This window comes from Amblyomma mixtum, chromosome 1 (genome assembly GCF_055824585.1).
Source record: "Amblyomma mixtum isolate Tamu chromosome 1, ASM5582458v1, whole genome shotgun sequence".
NCBI lineage: Eukaryota > Metazoa > Arthropoda > Arachnida > Ixodida > Ixodidae > Amblyomma > Amblyomma mixtum.
In genome coordinates, this window is record NC_143012.1 from 36,500,914 (window position 1) to 36,525,886 (window position 24,973).

The following is a 24,973-nucleotide window of genomic DNA, read 5'->3' on the forward strand; positions in this document are numbered from 1 at the left end:
TGTAAGGCAGCTAGAGGACAACTTACCCCCTTTTTACTCCTTTCTGTTTAGGGTGTAAGGCAGCTAGAGAACAACTTACCCCCTTTTTACTCCTTTCTGTTTAGGGTGTAAGGCAGCTAGAGGACAACTTACCCCCTTTTTACTCCTTTCTGTTTAGGGTGTAAGGCAGCTAGAGGACAACTTACCCCCTTTTTACTCCCTTCTGTTTAGGGTGTAAGGCAGCTAGAGGACAACTTACCCCCTTTTTACTCCTTTCTGTTTAGGGTGTAAGGCAGCTAGAGGACAACTTACCCCCTTTTTACTCCTTTCTGTTTAGGGTGTAAGGCAGCTAGAGGACAACTTACACCCTTCTTACTTCTTTCTGTTTAGGGTGTAAGGCAGCTAGAGGACAACTTACCCACTTTTTACTCCTTTCTGTTTAGGGTGTAAGGCAGCTAGAGGACAACTTACCCCCTTTTTACTCCTTTCTGTTTAGGGTGTAAGGCAGCTAGAGGACAACTTACCCCCTTTTTACTCCTTTCTGTTTAGGGTGTAAGGCAGCTAGAGGACAACTTACCCCCTTTTTACTCCTTTCTGTTTAGGGTGTAAGGCAGCTAGAGGACAACTTACACCCTTCTTACTTCTTTCTGTTTAGGGTGTAAGGCAGCTAGAGGACAACTTACCCCCTTTTTACTCCTTTCTGTTTAGGGTGTAAGGCAGCTAGAGGACAACTTACCCCCTTTTTACTCCTTTCTGTTTAGGGTGTAAGGCAGCTAGAGGACAACTTACCCCCTTTTTACTCCTTTCTGTTTAGGGTGTAAGGCAGCTAGAGGACAACTTACCCCCTTCTTACTTCTTTCTGTTTAGGGTGTAAGGCAGCTAGAGGACAACTTACACCCTTCTTACTTCTTTCTGTTTAGGGTGTAAGGCAGCTAGAGGACAACTTACCCCCTTTTTACTCCTTTCTGTTTAGGGTGTAAGGCAGCTAGAGGACAACTTACCCCCTTTTTACTCCTTTCTGTTCAGAGGGCACAGTCGCGCTTAAGTTTTTTTTCCAGTTGCTATAAAAATAAGTAAAAAAGAAATATTGCACCCGAATTGCTGATTCTTTCGCTTTCTCGGCTCTGCCGCTGGTCACCGGCTTTGGAAGCCAATACTGTATAAAGGCCAACAGGAGCAGGAATTGGATGAGTTACAGTTTTAGTTAAGAATATCGAAATAGGGCGAAAGAAACCACGACTCTGTAGAAGAAAGGGAGTCGACACCGTGCTCACGTTTTCATCTCCTCTTGTTTCCTCGTGTCGGGTGTCTTATATGTGCGTTTCTTTCATATATGTCTTTTTTCTTTTGCCGTAACATCGCGGCAGTTGTAGATTCTTTGCTAGCCGAATATTACGTAATTGCGATTGTAAACGTTCTAGCCTTGATGGCTGACTTGTGAACTGGCTTGGTACTTTATCGATTTCCACGATAACTTAAAGTAACACTTGTAGTTGTTATCGCCGTCAGTGCCTTTAGAGATACATTTAATAATGATCAAAATAGCTATATTTATTTGCTTTATGATTCATACGCGATCGCTTTGATGCGGTGCGTTTATTTCTCCAATAAAAGATTGGTAACATTTAAACAACGGAAGCAGTAACTGAATAAATAATACGTTCATTGGTTTTACACCGCTCCCAGCTGTATTTTTGTGATTCTTGTTTGCAGAGTAAATACGCACATTTAGTCGGCGGCAAGTTAGAACGATGAGATGCCGCCAAAAAATCGAAGAGTTCGTTCTTTTGTTCCTGTCCCAAGCCACGAGACAAATAAAAAAATATCGATGGCGTGCATATTGCGGCAAATCATGGTACCACTGGAAAAACACTCGCGCGCTTAGTTATATACGTTTCGACTACGCATATTTTTCCATATTCATTTACTGTGGACATTTATGCTGAGAAGTATATACTTCGCGTGTCGTGTACTGTTATTCGCGAAGCCGATGTACACGTCGTTTCCACAGTCGGCCCGCGGAGTCCGGCAGTAAGTCCGAGCTCTTCGCTGTACGGGCGCGCAGATCAAAGAATGTTTTGGTACTTAACTCGCGCAAAAAAAGATAAAAAGAAACAGAACACTGCGCTGCTTGTCCCTCTGTGCACCGCCGCCGTCCTCATATTCTGCGTAATTTATTCCTCTTATCTTTTCCACTCCTACGCGAACGAGACCACCGCCACTACCGTCTCACCTGATTTTTCTTTTGTACCGTCCAATCGATTTCTCTCTCTTTTTTTATCTCCTCTTCCATTATAGCGAACGAAAGCATTAGGGAGAAGAACAGGAGAGATGATAGCGTAGCGTTCTCGTTCTTTCTTTTTTTTTTAGCTACCGAGCAAAAAAAAGTGAAGTAAAAACTTAATGCGAGACAGAGCTTCTGATAACTTTGTAAGCGATGGAGGTTGGTCGGCGGCCTAGCACGAAAGTGTAGTCTAGAGAAGAGGTTCGCGTTTCTATTTCTGTGTGGTTTGTTTTTCGGTGTTCGCTTTTGCTTTTTTTTTTTACTCACAGACTTCGATTTTTTATTTATTTTTTTTTTTTCAGTTCGATTCTGGTACATCTGGTGAGCGCGCTTACACCCCAGTTCTCGCCCGCTGACTCGTACGTAGTGTAGCGGCGCTTCGAAAACCTGCGCCTGCAGTTAGTCGGCCGCATACTTTCTATTCACGCCTATAACTTCACTTTTTGTTTTTCGGCATAATGCAGGCGTCGAAAAGAAGACGAATAAGAGAGGAAGAGTGAAGACCGGTGGTCGGTCCAGTTGTAGGCGAAAAGAACTCGTGCATAATTAGGTTCACCATAAGCCCTTCTTTCTTTCGTTCTTTCTATCTATCTCTTCTTTTTTTCTTACTCTCTTTTTCGCGCGCCTAAGTGTGAAGTTGCTCACCGTACTTTCCGCTCTTCGTTGATTTTCTCGCGAAGAAAAAAAAAAAAAACCTGGTGGAGCCGGCGACTCTCCTCTACATATACGTACTGTGAACGCGGGGAAATTAGTTTTCGCTTTCTATACCCGAGATTATATTCTTGCGGTTTTGTACTGTCTCACCCTGTATATTTGATTACCGCTGCCCGGAGAGCAGACGATGGAAGGAAAGGGCATCATTTGTTTGAGCTTCGCATAGTGAACGTTGAGAGGGCGGATGTCTGCCGTGGTTATTTCCTTGTTCCGTTCATTTTTTTCTCCCTGGTTCTTTGGAGGGGAGGGGGGGGGGGGATGCCCAAACGCGGAAGTAATAAGTTTCGCGTGCTTTTTGGGCTGGCCGCCGCCGCTCTGGATCCAGCCATCTTTTTTTCTCGCGCTCAAAATTACCCTTTACAACAAGGGCCCGCGCAGTGCGCCTCGAGTGTGTGTTCTCTCCTTGTATGTGCGGAACTTGCGGGGAAATTATGCAACACGAAAGCCCTTGCCGCCTCTTCGCATAATATGATGAGCTTGAGGTAAAACTGACTATGTTGTCGTCCCTTACCGTACGGCTTCATTAGAGGCAGCGTTTCCGGCCGTGTAGGAGCTCAGTGAGATTAAAGCGCGGTAAAGAATTCGAAGCTATTCTTTGTGGGCGCGATTAATTTGTAGAATGTGCGTGCGATTCGCTTGTTTTCGCCTATTGATGTAGTGGCCTACATTCGGGCAACCGCTTCGAGGGTGTCAGAACTGGAAAAAAAAAAAATACTAGAGCCGCTTTGGTCGGAGGCTGAGTTTCCTCGGCCGAATCTTGGCGCAAATTATTCATCTAATCCGCCGTTGTTTGAACGGTGGTTCAACTATAGCGCCGTCTTATGCCGTATGTGCAGCCTGTATTTAATGAGCTTATGCAGGGTCGTCTTTGTGGTAGGAATAGGGTCGGCATGGGTACTCGCTGTGTTTGTCTATAGAGCACGTCAAGTGGAGCACTGCAGAACAGAGAAAACATTATTAAACAATGTAAGTTGCAGGGATCTTCTGATAAAATGAGCTCGTATGCAGAGCCCCTTAATGCCTTCTTGCTTATAGTGGCGCCACCTATGAACAAAGGAAGTCAACTAACGCCTAGCGGCTTTTCCTTGTGCATTTGAATCCAAGCAGATCATCATCATCATAGTTTAGCCTTCGTAGCACCGTAGCTGTGAACATAGAAAACGGTATTAAACAATGTAAGTTGCAGGGATCTGAAAAAATGAGCTCGTATGCAGAGCACCCTTAAATCCTTCTTGCTTACAGTGGCGCCACCTATGAGCAAAGCAAGGCAACTATAGGCGGCGCCTCGCGGCTTTTTCTTCTGCATTTGAATCAAAGCAAATCATCATCATCACCATCATTTAGTCACCGTAGCCATCGTCAGCTTGCATCAATTCACTGGATGACGGGGCATGCACAACGAACGAATACATAAGACCAGTTGTGGTCTTTGTTTTTTCATCCTGGTCCACCGTGTTGTACTCTTACTTAAGTGCCTTTTAGGATAATCAGCCGAATTGAGCACGCTGGAACACAGGGGCCTCTCCCATCCAAATGCTGACTGATTTTCGCTTTCTGGGCTGTGCTGCGCGGCACTCAAATAGGCTCTGCAGGCAGGCCTGGCGGTTTTTTGTCTGGCCGTATACAGTCACGTGCCTTTAGACTTCTTCTCCGGATGTGCCCGCGAAAGCGGGGCGCCCCGAACGCTCCGTGGATAGCTGCTGACGCGACTCGGCGCCCGTCTTTTTGAGAAACGATCGCAGCGGGGGCTTGGGCAGCTGAAAAATAGTCCTAAGCGGAAGATTCCTTTCGCGCCCACTTTTCTCTAAAAGGGGGAGCGGGGATATAAAAGGGAAAGTCGGCGGCGGTGCGAGGCAGCAGTGGCGTTGGGAAACGGAAAAGGAATGGAGGGAAAAAAATAGGGACGGCAATGGAGGGACGGACGCGCAGGACGCTTTCTTTATAGCACCGTCTTGAAAAATGACCTCGAAGTGCTGCTGACCGCGTTTCGGTTGTGTGTGTCTGTCTCCCCATACCGGCCGAATGGCAAAGGAAAATAATAAATAGAAGAATGGGAAGCCCTTTCTTTTTTCTTTTTTAAACGTGCGAACAATCAAAGCAATCCAGCGCGCGGGGTTTCGTGCAAATGACGCTGGGTGTGTAGCAGACGACCATTTCGAAGTGGCAGACGTCGCCTGTCGTCTGCAACGCGTCGTCTGCTCCGACGTCTCCCGGCCGGCCATGGGGCCCACGCTACTTTTTCGTTATCATTTCTTTCTTGTTTCTATTTTTTTACTTTCTTCTTCGTTCACATCTTTTTTTTTTGCTTCTTTTTGCGGGTGGCGGCGACAAAGAATCGGGCTAGAATATTGAGATTAAAGCACCGCGCTGGTCGTGACCATCGCAAGAGTAACATTGCAGGAGCAGGTTTCCTGAGCACGATTTGCATACTTGAACAATGGAATAATTAGAGTTAGTGCCCGCGCACAGAGATGGATTTTTTTCTCTTTAACTGAGAATATATTAAGGTGCGTGATTTTGGCCCCTGCGAAGTGCACCGGTGACAGCTTCCACAAGCATTTTAGGTTTCTTAATTTATTGTAACGCAGGAAGTACTGAGACTCAAAGCGGACGTGAAAAACTTTTTGTGGCTTTGAAAGAGCAGAGGCGCATTTTTGATCAAAGTAAATTTGAAAGTTATTCCCGTTATGCAAACTACTGCCTGGAAGTAATTCATTACACTATAAAGTTACTGGGCATGAAAAGTAATTACATTTTAAATTGCCGAAAACTAATTAAATTTCTGCAATTTCATTAGTAATTTAATTACTGCCATGTATCCCGGCCGCGGCGCTCGAATTTCGATGGAGGCGAAATTCTGGAGGCCCGTGTACTGTGCGATGTCAGTGCACGTTCAAGAACCCCAGGTGGTCGAAATTATCTGGAGCCTTCCACTACGGCGACCTTCGCAGCCTGAGTCGTTTTGGGGCGTTAAGCGCCGTAAACCAAACCAAACCAAACTTCCACTTCCTACAATACTTTAAAGACCCTGGTCTCAGGTTATTACAGGAGGGGCTGGGTACATGGAAACGGAAAATCAAAAGCTCAGAATCATTTTGAAGCGCGTTAAACGCAAAAGTTTTTTCATTCTGCAATACCTCTCTTTTTCTCTAATACTTCATTAATAGCGAAATGCTGGAGGCCCGTGTGCTGTGCGACATCAGTGCACGTTGAAGAACCCCAGGAGGTCGAAATTTCCCGAGCCCTCCACTACGACGTCCATCATAGCCTGAGCAGCTTTGGGACGTTAAACCCCCACAAACCATAAACCAAACTCCTGTAGTAGAGCAAACAAAAACATCGAAAAATAGGTCTGATCGATTAAAGTTGGCTTCGTATTCCCCCCCCCCCCCCCCCCCCTCCCCCGCACTACTCCCTCCGAACCACAGTGCCCTATTTGCATATTAACCGACTTGCCGAACAGTAAACTAATGGCTTCATTCAGATGAAGCCTGCATGGCTCGGCGCTTGTTTTCTAGGACTGGCCCCCACGTCCCGTTCGCCAAAGAGAACTGCTGGGCACGGGACCCATCCCGTACATGCACCAGGCGGCTTCAGGAGAACGGGGGTGCTGCGGCGACAGTGCCGCGTGGGTGTAACCCCCCCCCCCCCCCCCCCCCCCCCCCCCCCCCCACCACCACTCCCTCTTCTTCATGCTTCTCCTCTGAATGAATAAGCGCCCAATCGATGAGTCGGTCCTGCGTCTGCGAGCAAGGCAGGAAAGCTTGGGGGGGGGGAGGGGGGGGGGGGACTATTGCTTTGTTGTTTCGCGCTCAATCTCGTTTGCTTCTGATTCACGCGAACGCGCGAAACTATATGCGCGCGTTGTGTTACGACGGGCTCTGTGGAGAGCGTGGGCCCTCCGCGCGCGTCCTACGCGCGGTTTCCGGGGAGTTCGTCTCCCCCACCCACAACCAACGCGCCCGCCCAAACGCGATGATTGGGCCGCCGTATTCGACTGGTGTGCGTTACGTTCCTTGGACTGCCTTTTTTCTTGTTCTGTTGTTCGCTTCGCGGTGATAGGTGCACGAGGAGACCTCTCGCTGTTAAGTTGCCTGTTAGTATTTGTTTGTTTATTTGTAACACCCTCGGGGTACAATAGTGCGTTTTACAAAATACGTACATCATACAGTTGTGCCTAAAACCCTCTGCAAAGGGCAGAACAAAGTAAAGGGAAAAAAGTAGACTAAAATGCAAAATATATCGTACACAAAATTCACGAAAACTAATCGAAGCGAATTCAGAAGGAAATACAAGGATGCAGAAGTCTGCGAAAAATTATTTTCAGAAAGTGTGAGACATAAGTAGAAAGAAAGATCGCACAAGAAAAACAGCTAAAACAAAAGAAACATTCACTGCCTGGTGAAACGTTACATTGTACACAAAGTTTCGTAATGCGGTTTCGGAAATATCAGTACAGTGTGTCGAAACTGGATGCTCCTGCTTTAACGCGTTTATGTTAAAGGCAGTGTTGCCGGGATGAGTGTGAGCAGTAGGAAACGTGCAATCCAGGAGAAGGTGTTAAAAGTCCCTTTTGGTTAAAAAGTTTGGAAAGTCTATATTTTGTTACTGAGAAGCCGAAATTTAGTGTCTTCCACGTAAATCCCACGTAAATCCCGCGTAAATTACGGTTGATCATTTAAGTTGAAGACAGTGTTTACATTCATGCATCACGTCTCTGATGGTGCTCCATTAAGCGAAGCTGCATCGTTGTATACAATATAAAAACATCCCAAAATGCGTTAAGAGTAAACTAAACAGCCGAAGTAACGAGATGACCAAGTGACAGTCGTACGTCGTTGCAGCATTGGCCGCCTCAACTTTTCTTCCTTGGTGCTTTAATGACCATGTCTTATACAGTGCGGCCGCAAAGCCGTGTCAATTCCGGTACCACTTCATAAGATACCCTGATGAGTGATGCACAGAGGGGGCGCTCCGGCATTTCTCGGTGCCGTACCCTGTAGCTGGTGGCACTGATGACAACACGCTGACGGCTGCGCGAAAGCATGACGTCACGTCGCGGTTACGCCGCGTGAGCAGACCTCTGGAATTGTGGTGCTTTCGTGCTCGAACAGTGCGTCAAGGCTGGGAAGTGGTGCTGCAACACATGGCCGTCTCGGCGCCTTTCTGACGTCCCTATATCTGCGGCGCGTGAGAATACGTTCATCTGGCTGCTAAGCGCATCGCTTTCGCGCGCGTGCAACCCGAGCGCAGAGTTCGATATTCCCACGGCCGCCGCGGCTGCCCGGAATGTGCGCTGGGCGCGAACGCGTGTCCCCCCCTCTCTCTCTTTCTTTATGCAACTCCTGCAACCGCATTCAACTTGCGTGTTGGATGTTGGCATGTTTTGTCTGCCTCTCTACCCAATGCTGAACGTGCTTTTTGCGTGTTGTGCTGGTTAGTTGGGGTTTGGTTTGGTACGATTTGTGGGGTTTAACGTCCCAAAGCGACTTAGGCTATGAGGGACGCCGTACAGTGAAGGACTCCGGAAATTTCGACCACCAGGGGTTCTTTAACGTGCACTGACATCGCACAGTGACACTGACCTCTAGAATTTCTCCTCTATCGAAATGCGGCCACCACGGCCGAGATCGAACCCGCGTCTTTCAGGGTCAACAGCCGAGTGCCATAACCACTGAGCCGCCGCGGCGGCTTGCTGGTTAGTTTGTTTCCTTGTTTATTTATTAAAGGTGCGTCGCGAGTGCCGAGTGGGGCGCTGTGTGTGGGCGACTGCAGAAAAAAAAACAGTAAGAAAAACACAAAACACACGTACATCAGGGATAGTTAAAACGCTAGTAAGACACGTACACACACACACACACACACACACACACACACACACACACACACACACACACACACACACACACACACACACACACACACACACACACACACACACACACACACACACACACACACACACACACACACACACACACACACACACACACACACACACACACACACACACACACACACACACACACACACACACACACACACACACACACACACACACACACACACACACACACACACACACACACACACACACACACACACACACACACACACACACACACACACACACACACACACACACACACACACACACACACACACACACACACACACACACACACACACACACACACACACACACACACACACACACACACACACACACACACACACACACACACACACACACAACTCGGGCAATTATGCATGTTTAATGAAGGAGCATTAGTTGCTGCCGCAGGTGTAAGTGTGAATGCAAAATAGATCACTGTCTGAAAACAATGTGGTGCTTAAACACAAACGACACATCATTGTGCACAAATGCACGATGAGGGCATGATGTGCAGAGATGCTGGGGCAAGCTTTGAAGCTCGAAGAACTGTTCAGTGACGAATATTTCAACTGACGCTGTCTCGCATGCTAGTAAAACCACCTCCTCTCCAATGCGAGAAAAAAAAAAGCAAACGAAAAGCGAGAAAGGAGGCGAATTGTTGCGGTCAGCGTAAACTGGGCCGGTCGATGAAGTTGTTCCATCGCTGACGGACACGCTCCGAATTGGGGAAGGGGAGATGGTCAAAGTGGTCCGCCCTGTCCACTTTGGTCGACCCCCAGTTCTACTGTTCTGTCTAGGTATTGCACTATACGTAGGTCGCCGGGTCGGGTCCAGCGTCTCACGTGACCGAAACGGCACCGCTAGCAAGAACCTGGCTTGCTCGAAAATCCTCGGCACCAGGGAGCGGTGCAGACGCGTGTGGTCGCTGCGTAAGATGAGCCCGCATGCTGACCCGGTGTGTTGGGGAAGCACATCTTCTAGAAACACTTGAAACAGCGTTATCCTTATCCCTTTTTTTTTCTTTTTCTTTTCTGACGGGCACGTGCGTATCACATTCCGGCCGGAGAAGCGAGCGAGGCGAAATTAGAGAATCTAGACCGATTCGCGTGTAGTATATAGAAGTGAGAGGAGCTGTATGCTCTGTCTAAAACAATGCAGTGTACCGGAAGCCAGAACGCCGGATTGTGACTCCTCATTCGCAGAACCGCAGTTCGCGCACTCAGAATGATCGTGATTGGATACTTTGTGGCCGACAAATGACCGTAGACAATGTCCAATCATGTGCTGTCGCTGAGCTGATTGCGCAAGCGGTTTTCCGAATTGATTTAGGGACGCCTACTTTGTCACTTTCAAAGCGTTGCACTGTTTTTGAGATAGACTTAGCACTCGGCGTCTGCGACCGCCCCATTAGGGCGCCTGACAGCCGCCTTGTGGCGCTATGAGCGCTTGCGATGGTCGCCGTAATGCGCATGGCGCCTGTCCACCTTGTCTCTGACCGGCTTCTTCGCGGGCCTCGAGTAAAGTAGAAACATAAAAAGAGCGGGCAAAACGTGAGACTCGATGAAAGATAGAGTAATGCATGCAGTGCATTAAAGTTTGTTGCTATATATTTGCTTTGCGTTCTGCATTTTGTGCTCTGCTGCTTCTGTTGCTGGTCGTCCCGTTTCCGAAGCTGTCTGACTGAGAGACTCGAAGAAGCGGGTTACGGCGACTCAGCTAAGGAGCTCTGGTGCGAAGAAAAACGAGACGTTTCCTCTGAGAAGAAAGAGGAAAAAAATAGTGCAACCGTACTGTTGATAAGGAGAGAGCGCGGAGTCGGCGGTGTCGCATTCCGCCTATTTCTGTGTGTTCCAAAGGCTTTCGTCGCGTCGTGACGAGGTGTCCGGTGTCGTCTGGAGGCAAGGCGAAGGAGTCGGTCACACGTGGACCTCCATCATTGTGGTTTGTTTTGTGAAGAGCTTCTTGAAAGTTTCTCCCCTCTTTTTTTCCTGGTCTTATAAAGCTAGAGGCCGTTCTTTTCAACATCACCGGACAAGCCTCTGTGAGCGCATCTTTGGCATTGGTGTTGAACGCCCAAGAGCACTGTGTTTTCAAAGTGTTTGTTCGAGCCCAGTTTTCTACTTCAGCTTATGCAACTAATTTCTTTTGTATAGCAAGGTCACGGCGGCGCCATCATTACTCTAGGGGGCAGCAGTTAAATTTGGAAGTGCTGTATAAATACCGGCAAAAGTAATGCATGCGGCCGCGACCAATGCAGAAATAACGACATTGAATCAGAATTAGTTGAACTTATCATTAATTAACTAATAATTGATGTCATGGCTTTAAAATAAAGCATAAATGAGATGGTGATGTGGGTGGAACTAGATCCGATTCTTGCCGGGCGCCTGCAGTTTACTATGCCAGTTGTCATCTCTGGCACAGGCACCCCACTGCTCCACGTCGCCAATTCTATACGACAACATCTCTGCGATTCCGCGGCCGAACTCCACTGCCACTAACTCCACGGCCACCAACTACACTTCCACCAACCCCACTTCCACCAACCCCACTTCCACCAACCCCACTGCCACCAACCCCACTGCCACCAACCCCACTGCCATCAATTCCGTTGCCATCAATTCCGTTGCCATCAATTCCGTTGCCATCAGTTCCACTGCCTCAAGTTCCATGGCCACCAATTTCACGGCCGCCAATTTCACGGCCGCCAATTTCACGGCCGCCAATTTCACGGCCGCCAATTTCACGGCCACCAAGTTTCACGGCCGCCAATTTCACGGCCGCCAATTTCACGGCCACCAAGTTTCACGGCCACCAATTCCACGGCCACCAATTCCACGGCCACCAATTCCACTGCCACCAATTCCCCTTCCACCAATTCCACTGCCCCAAGTTCCATGGCCGCCAATTTCACGGCCGCCAATTTCACGGCCACCAAGTTTCACGGCCACCAAGTTTCACGGCCACCAAGTTTCACGGCCACCAAGTTTCACGGCCACCAATTCCACTGCCACCAATTCCACTGCCACCAATTCCACTGCCACCAATTCCACAGCCACCAATTCCACGGTCACCAATTCCACGGTCACCAATTCCACTGCCACCAATTCCACTGCCACCAATTCCACTGCCACCAATTCCCCTTCCACCAATTCCACTGCCACCAATTCCACGGCCACCAATTCCACGGCCACCAATTCCACGGCCACCAATTCCACGGCCACCAATTCCACGGCCACCAATTCCACGGCCACCAATTCCACGGCCACCAATTCCACGGTTACCAACTCCACTGGCGCCCCACGCAATGCATCGCTAGGCGACATTCGCCACTACTCACCCAGTGTCAAGCGAAACACACGTATACTAAAGGAGAGCAGTGAGATAAAAGTGCTTTCCTCGTGAATTATCGCTCCGAAAGTGCGATCACCTCCATTCGGAAATGATGCTGAGTAGCGATCACTTTGCTACTCTTCCATTTATTATCTTCGTATTCTTGATTCGTGTTTCGCATGACGCCTGCGGTAAACAAGCGCCCGACCAGAATCGTCTCCGTATGGCTCCCGCACACACTACAGACGCACCCAGTCCGAGCCCTCGGCCCTCGATCGCCAGGCTAGCGCAGGAGTCCTCAGGAAGTACCGGGCGCAATATTATATACCCTCTCCCGAACTGCAAGAAACTTTCTCTCTCTCAAGACGACGACGTCCTTTCAAGTGGCAGAGCGCTTATACGTCTTTCGTTGTCACCAGGAGCCGTCGTCTTCGCAGCGCCTGTCGCACCCGAGCAACAGTTGCACCACACAAACAGCGGCCGGCTGGTCCCCTCTGTTTGCCCACTGTCCGGGGGAAGCGGGCAGCTGCCCTTATCACCGGTGCCGCCCCGGCGGGAGACAAGAGCAGTGCCCAGCTGCCCACCGCGTCGCCCGAAGGGGCCCTTCCCTACTCGACCCTGGCCCCGGCGGCTGTTTGCGCGACACTCGGACTTTCGCCGGGGCGCTACATCGGGCCACTACCGCTGCTGCGACTAGTGCTGCGGTTGTTCGTCGGGCTTCCCGGAAAGAGAGTGCGCGACCTTTTTGCCGCATCGCTGTTTGTGCTCTCACTCTGGCCCTGCCCGTTGCCCAACTTCCATCTGGGGGTCCGTGTGCTTTTCTGGGTCGGCGAGAAACTGCGGAGAAGGTCATTCGGACCGAGCAAGACGCGCGGGAAAGTAGCGAGCGCTTGCAATCTGGATGCATATATAGAGAGAGCCAACTGAAGCGATTTATTGTCGCTGTTGCTGAAGCGATTTTTTTTTATAGCTGTTTCCTAAATATGTATTTCCCTCATACCTGGTAATGCAGCTAGCGCATTTCGTGAAGGATAATGAGTAATGTTTTTTTTTTTTTTGAGTCGCAAAGCTGGAAAAGGGATCTTGATGTGAGAGCACTCAAGTTTCATTTTGTTTAGGGCTAAAATAAACACAGAAGGAAAGAAGAAAGAAAGACGAAACGTAACAAGGCACGCGAATGATCACCTGGTATGTGCCATTGAGCCTGATGACGTCATCATCATCGGCCGAGGCTTTACCAGATTCATTAATTGGGAGCGTGCGAAAGCAGCGTCACAGTGGTAATTTATCCGTAATTAAGTTCTTCTATTCATCAAGGTCACTTTTTAACGAAACACGAACGCCTAGTGTCACCGGGAAAGGGAAATGATGTCTGATATGTGTCCAAACGGGCCTACACGGGCGCGTCCGAAACATGGCGCCACGGGTGTTCTTCACTTTTTCTGAAGGAATTGTGAGTCCACCGGATTGTGAGCAAAAATTGCCCACCGTGTTAGGTGGCAGTTAAAAAAATCATTGGTCGCGAAAGGTTGCCCGGGAAGAACAATCTAGGTCGCACTAGCCCCACCGGTGGCAAGTGGCGCATCGCTTAACCGCTGCACCACTACGCCATGAGGGGTATAAGGAATCACACGAATTCATGAACGTAAAGTAGAGAAGGACCTTCTGCATATATGGGAATTAACACATTACGCTATCGCGTGGTACCCTTAAGGCGGAGCCTAAGTGTCCTCTCCAATTTTTCTTCTCTTGTTGTAGCAGGTTCGACACCACAGTAGCTTCGACGTGCGCCCCGAAACCGAGCTCACTTGACGTCACCGAGCGTCACCTCACCACCTCCTTGACGACGTTTCATCCCCGTTGCGTTGTCCCTTTGTGTAGTTCATGTAGGCCTTACTGAGAAGAGGAGCCGCGACATGCAAAAAGCAAGCGTAGGCGCTCGCTGATTAACTAGCCGACTGCAATCAGGGCGCGAAGAAGTAAACCAGCCCAAAGTGGAGGACGCGTTCCAACGAACGAGCCGAGAAAACCGCCCGGCTCATTACCGCGGCGCCGTCATCGTTACCTCCGGTCCTCACGACGCGACCGCCCGCTCACCCCGAGTCATTCGTCACAGCTGGACGGTGATTGGCTCGCGGCGACGCGTCGGTGCCCACGCACAATGCGGGTCTGAGGACAAAACAAAACAAAGGCGCCGCTGACGCGTCTGTGTGTGAGAGAACGTGCCGCCCCTCGCTTGAGCCAGACCGCGTCTCCTGGGCCAGTTGTCAGGTGCTTGCATCTCCCCAGCGCGTAGGTCTTCGGTTCTTCGGTACACCGGAACGCGTAAGCTTGTAGGCTGCTTTCGTAAAACAAAGTTATCATCATCATCAGCCTGACTACGCCCACTGCAGGGCAAAGGCCTCTCCCATGTCTCTCCAGTAGCACGAAGTTACGGTTTGTGCTGCAGTCGGATACAACTCAAGAAAGAAGCGGCTTTTCCCCGTCAAAGGACCCCCTTCCAGCCAGTGGCGTCGGCTGATTCTCATGAATCTCCTAACATGTCAATGCAGGGAGTCGCAGATCAAAGGGGGTAGACCCATCCCTGCATTGTCACGCCACTCCCTGCATCGTGGCACTACTGCTAGCAGGTTCATGAGAACCGGCCGACGCTATTGGCTGGAAGGGAAGAGGTCTTTGACGGGGAAAAGCCGCTTTTTTCTTGAATTGTATCCGACTATAGCGTAGTGCGTCATGTAAGCCGTGTTCGGGGTGTCGAAAAGTGCTCTGCTCAAGTTTTGGGCAGGGCCTCCTCGTATATTACATCATAGTACGTACTGCCTATTTCCAGGTTGCGCAGACAACTCGCGACCATAGCGAGGGCCACATGCATTGCGCCACGATCCAGACTAGAGTTCTCCCACGTGTTCACGATGAGCGCCTCGCTCTTTAGATTGCATCTAAGTGCGTTATTTTCGCGTGTCACGTACATGAAAAAAAAAAAAAAAGTGTGTTGGGGATGGAGAGAGGGTTGCACTAATGGTGCGCTGGGAATATATAGAGAAGGACCTTTTTCTTGGTCCGTGTCCGCCTCTCCTACAGTCAGCACTTAGCGTACCGCCCACCCTAGCGTATTCGAGCGAGCTAGACCTCGGTGCATTTGGCCCGCGTACGCGAGCACGGCGGCTTATTTGTGCCATACTCCCAGCACCGCTGCTCTTTCCTCCCCCGATCTCGCTAGTTCTCGTTACATCTCGCGCGGCAAGCAGCAACGCACGCACCCACCCGCCCGCTGCTGATGTATTTTCTTTTCCCTTCCATCTGCGGAGGATCGCAGCCGGGTTGCTCTCAGGAAGAACTCTTCCTCGGACCACCACGCTGTCGAGAGAGGAAGCCGGAGGAATAGGCGACTCCGCGATTCCCGCGAGAAGCCCCTCGCTCGCGCCTTCCACGTTGGGCAGCATGTACGGCAGCTCCTCTTACGTACTTGATTCGTTTTTCTCAGCGCCCGGCCTCTCGCGAGGGCGAGGAAACGTGTGCTCGCGCGCGAGCGCCGTGTTTTTCTCGGAAGCGAAGCGGTCCGAGACTGTGGAGAAAATAAAGAAGCAGAATACGCGGGCGAGCTGCATTCCTCCGAATGATCCCCCCCCCCCCTCGTCCTCCTCCCTTTCACTTCTCTCATCTCAGCGCGGCTGAGGTGTGCAGTGGGGGGAGGGGGGGGGGGGGGGGGGGTGCGGAATATGCGGCGAGCACAACTTTGTTGGGTGGGTGTGGCCCGCTGAAAAGTTTGTGTACTGCAGCAAACAACTGTTTTCCGACTGCCTTGATCGTTTCTCTTTTCTTCAAGTTTTGTGAGTTTGCTGTGACCAAAGATGAGCAACGTTTTCGTCGTTAAGAAAGCGTGTCACACGCGCTTAACTAGGGAACTAAGAAAGATAGGAGGAAAACCAATGGTTGCTTAAGGTACAGGAGGAAAAAACGAACCTAGAAGTCGTAGTTGATGACTGTAGAGTAATTAGTTAATTAATTATAGGCGAAAATGTCAAAACTTCGTCGAAGTAGAGCGGACGTCGTTATAGCTACGAGAACGGTGTGATGTCACATCCACCGGAAGTCATGACATAGTGAAAATTGTCACAGAATGGTCGGAAAAACGTCGGATATGCGTCAAATTAGGTAGGAAAATGTGTAATTAAGCGTAATTAACACTAAGATCCCCGAAAGATGTATAATTTGGGTATCGATACACGGAACGGTGTGACGTCACATCCACCGGAAGTCGTCACGGCATAGTGCCCTCGGCTTTCGCCTCTCAGCACTTTAACTGCCAAAGTGTTCTCGCAATTTCTAATCCGTTCCGCGCTTCCTACCCCAGGCAGCGCAACTCAACGCGTTCTTTGTTGATTTAGTGGTTGTTGTACTATACAATTTGCTGGGATTGAATTATAGTGCACCAAAAGAAAGAAAGAACAGAAACGATGAAGAAAAGAAACAAGTATTAGAGCATGCTAGGTAGCACCTCAGTCATCGAAACCTCCCGGCTGCCACTGGAGTGTGATATGATCCGGTTTGATTTGATTTGCATCTGCTTTCTTGGTTCGGAAACAACTACCGGCGTACGCATCTGCTAGTTCCGGTAAAGTTTGCAGGTCATCGCGAAATTCTTGAGAATAAAGCGATTTCTCTGCGAGCCGACCGCGAATAAAGTTCGTACGCAAAGGATGGCTGTTAGCGCGCACTTAAAGAAAAAAAAATTAATAATAAAGTGGAGGGAGAAAAGAAGGCCTCGAAAGTGCGAAAGCAAGCGGCAAAAAAAAAAAAAAAACGAGCATTCATATGCGCAGGCGTCTGTGCGGGCGTCTCCTGCAAAGCAGGACCAGCCTCCCTGTACTGTACACGTTGAACAGAAATACGCCTGTATGAGAGTAAAAAGGGAGCAAGCTGTGCTCTGGCGCACACAAAAGGAGTGCGCTAGAGGACAGTTTACTCTCTTTTTACTCTTTTTTTGTTTTGTTTAGGTTGTACCGAACAAATGTCAGTACCGCGACCAAAGCAGCGGGCGAACGGCATCCATACGTATGGCGGCGCCTCTTTTGTCTTGCCATCGCGGTTAGGAGAGAGCCCGCCGGTTTCATCTCCTCTGCCGGGAACCCTTTCCCTCTCCACCCCCTTTCCCCGTTCCGCGCACGACGACGACGTTTGCCCGTTCAGCGATTGCTGAATGAGCGCATCATTCGTTTCGCTTAGGCCATCCCCCCTCCCCATCCGAAAACCGTCGTGCGGGGGGCAATACGCTCAAATCTTTGCCCGCACCCTCCCCCCTCCTTCCAAGCGAGGCGCAATGTATACCGCGTCGGCGGGCGTCTCTACGGTTTCTCGATCCCTTTTGTTTCTGCCCCGCCGGAATCAAACGAGGCGACCCCTTGTTTGTCCTGGAACGCGCTGCGCTCGTCTTTTCTTTTTCTCCTCCTCTTTCTCCCCTCTTCTTCTATCCGTTTGTGTTCACCGGCGTGCGTTAGTGTGTGCGCGCGCGCCCGTCTTTCTTTCTTTTTTCTTCTCCTTGTCCTTCTCCACGCAGGAGGTTATAAGAAGGAAACCGAGAGGTGTGGTTTGGAAGAGGAGAAAACGGATTTCGCTCCGGCGTATATTCCGAACAGGCGGGCGTTGTTTGGACATGACGGACGGAGTGCTTCCGCTCTGTCATGCGTTCCTGACAATGCAAGCACGGCTGCGCGTGACATTCGCGTTGTGGGAATGCAAGGTTCCGCCCGCCGTCCTGCCATGCTTCGAGCGGGGGGCTTCACATATACGTGTGTTCGTTTCGTGCTGTTGCCAGGTTAGGTTAAGTTAACTGGCTTTGATGTGCTAGAGCTGCACCGTTGGGGTTAACGAGGGTCTTCTCAGTTGAACGCTGAGATCTTTGCGCAATGAAATCTTTATTTGCATGAGCTTTTCTTTTTTATTTTTCTTTCGTATTATGGAAGTTGCTAGCTCGCAACCAGATGCCATAGCCGCTGAGACGCAGCGCTCGCTCATTCATTCATTCATTCATTCATTCATTCATTCATTCATTCATTCATTCATTCATTCATTCATTCATTCATTCATTCATTCATTCAATGACAGTTCGCCAAGAGTGTTCGGAACTTCCGCGTGTTTTCTATTGATTCTTTCTATGTGTGTCCTGTCATATAGCTTCGTTGTTGTCCCAGTAATTTGTCGTAGCACAGGCGAAGCCGAAGTCCGCGGAAACGTCGCTAGCAATCAATACGGCAACTCGCCGCAGTATACTGAACAGGAATCCTCGTTCTCCACCTCCCGGAGCCGATTCTTACGAAAAAAAAAAGAAGTTTTGAAAAAAAAAAAAAAAGCTCCTTTCTCGGCATCTGTGATTTCTGCCATATAACATACGATGACCCTGGAGAGAGCTTCGCGGCACTTACAGTTGTTACTGCTTTACACATTCACTCAAAAAGTGCGTGGTCGTGCTGGCGTGCGCGCTCATTCGGCATTCTTTGTAATGTCCTTCGGCTACGTCCCCTATGCTTACGGCCTTTCAAACGACGCTCGCCACTGCTTGCATGATGAAATGAGCGGCGCGCATGGGTGAGCGATATCCACCTTCTTGTTTACTTCTCCTCCATCGATCGTGGAGAATATGACGGCGATAACGTTGTGAGAAGCGACGCAGGTCCTCGGGCCCCGCTGCCAAATCACGGCGCGCCGGGCAACTTCGCGTGCACGCTGCCTCGGTGGCTTTGACGATCGCTCACAAGCAGGGGGGTTCATGCGCATGACAGGCCGGCGTCGGAAGTGTAGCAGTGGTTGACGATCGGTGGCGACCTATTTGTTGCTCATTATACATGCCCGATACGTCTGCAGCGCGCCCCGTCCGTCTGCCGGCGTGCGCCTCTGCGACTGTCCATTAACGGCGGGCACTTTTCTCTTTGCTGTGTACAATCGATTGCACGTGCACTTTTTTTTTTAGATGTCCGTCCCAGCGGGCAGGTTCTTCCACCGACCGTCGCTTGCACGCACCCCCCCCCCCCCCCCCCAACACACACGCACACACACACTGCTGTGTCCCTTCGTCCGCCCTCCTAGTCCCGCTGAAAAATAACCTAGTTAGGTTTATTTTTGAGCACGCCGCCAGGGAGACCAAAAGCCCCTCCCCCCCCCCTCCCTCTCTCCACTTACTCCCAGCGTTCTGGCGTTGTATAGTTCTTTTTTTTAAGTTTTGGTTTTGTTTGCCGGCCGTGAAAGTTATTCGGCGTGTCGAGAGGCCTGTCAAGTGCAGTTTGGTGGTGCGCGCGTCGAGCGGACCACGTAACCTGGCTTGCCCCGGCCTGTCGGGAACAGCGTCGGCGCAAGCGTTGCTCGCGCGCGCAACGCTTGGGAGCGGGTCCCTTTTGTTATCGCCCGTCGGACTCGATGCCGGTATGACGAGAACCGCTTTACGTGCGCGCACACAAAAGGCAGGGAGATAAATCAGCCTCAGCCTTTTAGGCGCATGCGATACAAGAGTGTGGCGCTAGCCGTTTGGGTGTAGCACTTATTTATGAGGGACAAGGAGGGTGGGAGGGGGGGGGGGGGGGAGGGGTTGAAAAGCAACTTTTCTACAAATCCGTTTTTACGAAGTCAATAGGAAATAATGTCCTGTAGTGTCCTATAGTGTCAACAGTGTCAATAGGAAATGCAGTGTTTCCAATAATGTCAATAGGAAATGCTTGATTGATTTATTGGGGTTTAACGTCCCAAAGCGACTCAGGCTATAAGGGACGCCGTAGTGAAGGGCTCCGGAAATTTCGACCACTTGGGCTTCTTTAACGTGCACTGATATCGCACAGTACACGGGCCTCTAGAATTTCGCCTCCATCGAAATTCAGCCGCCGCGGCCGGGATCGAACCCGCGTCTTTCGGGTCAGCAGCCGAGCGCCGTAACCACGGAGCCACCGCGGCGGGTCAATAGGAAATGCAGGATTTCCAATAGTGTCAATAGGAAATCAGTATTTCCAGTAGTGTCAATAGGAAATTCAGTATTTCCAAAAGTGCCATATTTCATATATGGTGTTCCTGTGATACTATTTCCGCAATGACACTTCAGTGCTTATGGTGCTCGGCTGCTCACTCAAAAGACGCGGGTTCGATCCCGGCCGGGGCGGCCGAATTTCGATGGAGGCGAAATTCTAGAGGCCCGTGTACTGTGCGATGTCAGTGCTCGTTAAAGAACCCCAGGTGGTCGAAAGTTCCGAAGCCCTTCACTACGGCGTCCCCTCGTAGCCTGAGCCGCTTTGGGACAATAAACCCCATAAACCAAACCAAACCAAACTGCATTCTGTCCAATCAGCGTGGCGTGTTGTTATGGCGTCATGCGTGGCGTGACAGAGCCGCTTTGGGACGTTAAACCCAATAAACAAAACAAAACAAACAAAACTATTAGTGTCATTTCGACAATGACACTTTTAGCGTCATAGAATTGCAACCGCATTTCCAAGCCCTTTTCTATGGCACTATTTCTTATTTAGTTAAATTAGAGTAATGCGACTGCATCTCCAGGCGTCTGTCGGTGACATTTTCCATTGGGTTAAATTCGCATTTGGGTGTACGGAATGCATTCTGCGAACGCCCCGTCTAGCTTTCGTTCCCGGTATTTCTAACCGTGTCAAGATTGAGCTTGCGCAAGTAACGGGGATCGCTAGTTAAAGTCATCGAGACGTCGGGCCGGATTTTTTTTTTCTGTATCTAGGAGATTGCGTCGACTTTAAGTTATCAAATCTATCTGCGCCGTTTCTTGCTTTCATTTCATTAAGTCCGCCCCGCAGTCTCGCCCGTTTTCGAATGTGATAACAATAAAAAGCGATTAACTTGACTCTCACGTCCAACGTGATTGGTGTACCTGATATCTGCGTCGAATATACTCTCCAGTTACCTCGAGAAATAGATGGTTTAGACTCTAGAGGGCGTATAGCTCTTTCGTTGTGGCGTGACTAGGCCTTCGCTGTTTTTTATTTTTATTTTTTTCTGGCTGCGTTTGAAGCGCGCTGGCGCCGTGTAGAAGGAAGGACCGAATGTAGATAGCGTTTTTTTTTTTTTGCCCTAAAATAATTTTTCTGCGCTCATTTCGTTCTCAGATAAAATTATCTGGTTGATAATAAACGATCGGGACGTGATTTATAACCGGGCCGAAGACTCCGCCTGGCTCGTATACGTAGCCCAAATGAGATATCTCATTTCCTGAAGTGCTCCGCGGGGAATTTCTCCTACAGCGCCACTCTCGCTCTAGAAGGGGTCGCTATTAAATATTAAAAAAAAAAGAGGGGAAAAAATGTAAACGGGAGAGGCTCGGTAGCGATCTGCAGGTCCTCTAACATCGTTTCCGCGCTAATATTTTGTACGTGCGCCGAGAGCGCGCATTTTCACAATTGCATGCACGACTGTGTGTGTTCTGACGTTCTCCGTAATACTTTCCAGAACTGCGCGCTGCTATGCTGCTGCTGTGTAATATCTTCAGTGGATTCACGCACTTCTCTAATGTCGCGGAAAAAATCTGATGTAGGTGGTAGTGAAAGCAATTAGAAAGTAGCGGTTTTGTGTAATTTGCCGTATTTCTACCTCGCGCTGTTTCCTGGCAAAACGAAGGAAAACCCACGCGAAGCCTATCCAAGTTGAACAATGTAAAATCTTTTCTATTTGCTAGTGGAAAGCTGTGTTCGATACTTTCTTCGTACTTTGTATAGCATTTTGTGTTGTCGGCGTACTGTATGCCGTAAATGAATACTCCAGCGTTCACGTGCTGTTTAACGCCTGCATCATACAGGAATGAGAGCTGAATGCATCTATCTATGGTCTAAGTGGGCCTTAGATCCAGATGAAACTTAGATTCTAGGTGTGCCTAGGATCTAGGTGTACCTAGGATCCTGAATCTACATGTACGTAAGATCTAGGTGTACCTGGGAACAATCGCTCTAGGGCGCATATGGTCTATATGTAGGCGGGAATGAGCGCTATAGGGCTCATGTGATCTATCCGGGAATGAGGGCTCATAGCTCATGTGATCAGGTCTACCCGGGATCTAGGTGTGTCTGGGATCTAGCCGTACGTGGAAACCTATGCACGCCGTACTGCCTGCTCGGTAAAGGTGACCGCATCATGAAAATAAGATAAAAACGGAGGTAAATAGAAACGGTAAAGGCTCGGAGACGTTTTCCGCGTTTGGCTCAGGAAAGCGGCAGAAAAAGGGATGAAATGCGTTGGCCCTGTCAGATCCCCTCCCGCTTATTCTTAATACTTGCTTGCGTACGACAGAGCAAGTCCGGACACGTTTCGCGCGTCTCGGCAGTCTTGTCCTTGAGATACGGTCGTCGCTGTCGTTTTCTACCTCCGCCGCTCCTGCTCGAACGGAAGCATCCCCCCTGTTCTTTCACGCGATATTGCGAAGTCTCAGCATAGCGAAGTGAAGGAGAAGCATGGCGGAAATGAACAACGGGATTAAAAAAACAAAAACAAAAGTGAACTTCGCTCTTTGTGTTTCGATGTTTAGAATCGTGCCAAAAGCGCGGCGCCTGGCTGTCGCCCCCCCCCCCCCAAAAAAAAAAAAAAAAGATAAAAGACAAAACAAACGCACGAGCGATGGCAGTGAAGAAGCGGTGTATGAAACAGCGATATAGGTTCCGCCAGCACGCAGGGAGTGGGAGGGAGCGGTCTGAGGCCGAGGTGGTTTCGGGCGGGGTCCCGCTCCACTGAATGCCACCTGGGAGCGAGATTTATTGCGTTCTTCTGAGGCGGCGAGCTGGTGCTGAGGGGGAGGCGGCTACCCCCCCGCGTGAGACGCACGCCACCCGTGACCACGCGCTTCCCTCTCCCCCTGTTCTTCCTCGAACCCCGCCGCTGTCGCTGTACTCTCAAGAACGGAAGGCGCCGGTGTATGCGTGTGCGTGCGTGTGATGTGCGGCCAGTTTTATTGCATATTTTTTCCTTGGCCGGCGTTCTTACCTCTCTCTACTTCACCCTCCTGCCTCTTTCTGTACGATTGGCCTAACTGTGAGAGCGTTTTATTATCTCATTTCGCCGGAAGACAGTGTGTCTTCCATGTGCGTGTGTATGTTTACCTGGCCATCGATGTCTCCCGCGCTGCTCGAATACACGCTCACCGCGGGTACACCGCGGGCTCGTGAGATAAAGCGCGCCGTGCCCTGCGAGTCTTGCAGTACAGCGCCGGTATCGCCGCCTAGAAGCAGCCGGCGCAAGCTTCGGTGGCTTGCTCGCGGCCTCCGAGATTTATGTCAAGGGAGGCGGCAATCTCGGGCGCTGCGCGAGGTGGCTCTTTCGGGGGTGCTTCGGTTCGCTCCCGTCGCACTTATGTTTTTCGTTCGTGCGTGACTTGTGTGCTGTGTATTTTTGTTGCGCACGTTCTCGAAGTTGACGCGCGATATGTGGGGCTGCAGCTCTGTGCGATATTACTTCATTAGACTGGGACGCCACGGCGGCTGTGGGGCCCTGGCTGTGAGGCATTTCCGTGGTGCCAGATAGCGTGTGGGGAACGCCACTACGTACATGCACGCGCATTATGCAAATGGGCACTTTATTAACGCGCAACCAGTGATTGCTTCCAAAGTACGAGTGAGGAGAACACATTGTTTTTCTTTCTGAGTAATTTTTCTTTGGACGAATGATTCTCGTTAGCCTTCTGAAGCTCGATGTAGAAGTGCAAATAAATTTGATCCTTCATTGCGTGTTCTCTTCAGGCCTGTTTGTGCATTTACCAGTCGCCTAGAATTTTTCATGGGCCGCGGTCCTTTATTCGTAATAAGCTGACGTTAGAGGTATTTGGGTTCAGGGTAATTGAGTCCGAGGTAACTGAGTCCAGGGTTACTGAGTCCGAGGTAATTGTCTAGGATAACTGGGTCTAGCCTAACTGAGTCCATCGTAACTGAGTCCAGGACGAGGGTATCTTTCAGTCCCAGGTTACATAATTCCGGGTAACCGCTCTCGGGGTAATCGAGTCTAGTGTATTTGGAAGCGTAATATATTGGTGCTTAAAAGCGCTTACTCTTATGCGCACAGCTTGCGTTCCAAGGTCAAAGTATGCCTGCAAAATACTTGTGTATTTACTTAACTCTCGCAACAATTTTGCCCATCCAGCAAAAGTAGACGAATCCCTTCGGCCTCGGACTTCAGTAGCGGTTCGATTGAGAAATCTGTTGACTTCACTTGCTTCTCAATGCTTTAATTTAGTTCTAAAACAGCATCCTGGGCTACAAAAACAAATAGCACGTCCGCCCTCATAAGGAGCTTTGCCAAACTGCCAAACGGCACACACTGTGTACCAGCTTCTGAACACAGAGGTGTATATATATCTACGAAGCTGGGGCTTCGTTGCTTCCCGGATCTCTCCGTCGCAGGCTCAGCGTCTGTGCAGCATGCAGAACTGTTGTTTACGATGGAACAGAGTTCGCGGATCGCGATTCTATAAGCGCGAAAGGGAAAGCGCGCGTTGGCCGCCGCGGTGGCTCAGCGGTTATGGTGCTCGGCTGCTGACCCAAAAGACGCGGGTTCGATCCCGGCCGCGGCGGCTAGAATTTCTTTGGAGGAGAAATTCTAGAGGCCCGTGTACTGTGCGATGTCAGTGCACGTTAAAGAACCCCAGGTGGTCGAAATTTCCGGAGCCCTCCACTACGGCGTCTCTCATAGCCTTAGTCGCTTTGGGACGTTAAACCCCATAAACTAAACTAACTAAACTGAAAGCGCGCGTTGTTCTCTTCTGCCGTCGTCGTCGCCACACGTACTGT

At 49.9% G+C, this 24,973-nt stretch overlaps 1 protein-coding gene across 3 annotated transcripts in view; it reads left to right on the forward strand.

Annotated features, from left to right (window-relative positions):
* Nucleotides 1-24,973, forward strand: part of LOC149366024 (latrophilin Cirl-like) — a 201,171-nt gene that overhangs the window by 155,732 nt on the left and 20,466 nt on the right. The window lies entirely within an intron of this gene.